This window comes from Rattus norvegicus, chromosome 7 (genome assembly GCF_036323735.1).
Source record: "Rattus norvegicus strain BN/NHsdMcwi chromosome 7, GRCr8, whole genome shotgun sequence".
NCBI classification, from domain to species: Eukaryota; Metazoa; Chordata; class Mammalia; order Rodentia; family Muridae; genus Rattus; species Rattus norvegicus.
This window is the reverse complement of record NC_086025.1, coordinates 52844162-52844984: the sequence shown is the minus strand read 5'-3', so window position 1 is coordinate 52844984 and position 823 is coordinate 52844162.

Genomic DNA, 823 nt, shown 5'->3' with positions numbered 1-823 from the left:
TGTTGACAAAATGGTCCTCACTTGTAGAGAAACTTAACCACCATGACAGTTGCTCCAAAGTTAGACCTGCTTTAACAGCTTAAACCATGCACATGGAAGCCCAAAGAAGTAACTAACTATCCTGGACATCCCAACTGTGAGAGGTTCAGACATTGCTTCTCCACACGTTTCATCCTTTCTCCCTGTTAATAATGTCATTGCTTGGGGACATTTCTTTTTCATCACATTAGAAAGTATGGAAAAAATATTTCTGCCAAGAGAAATCATATAAATTCGCACCATTAGGATGAAGGTGTAGCTCGGTGCTGGCACTTGCGTCCGGTGCACAGTCCCCTGCTTCAGATGCACTGAAAGAAAAGTCGCCTCGTGCATTTATGCCTTTGAAATACATGTAAGAATCTGGATTTGGGGGGTTGGGGATTTAGCTCCGTGGTAGAGCGCTTGCCTAGCAAGCAGAAGGCCCTGGGTTCCGTCCCCAGCTCCGAAAAAAAAAAAGAAAAAAGAAAAAAAAAGAGTGAAAGAATCTGGATTTTTGTACCTCTGTTGTGGAAGCTAGTGAGTCACTGGAAAAATAGTGTAATCTTTTTAAATCTACTTTCGCCAACCTTTGACCTTAATTCTGTAAGTGCCAGGAAGTGCTGTGATTTCCCATTGTGAGCCTTCTCGGTCCTGTGGTCCTTTCTTTTGTAGCCTCGGACTAAGTGAATTCCACTGTGACTGCACTTCCCTGTCTTGCCGTGTACAAAAGAGGTTTTGAAAGAGTGGGTTGGGGTTGGGGATTTAGCTCAGTGGTAGAGCGCTTGCCTAGGAAGCGCAAGGCCCT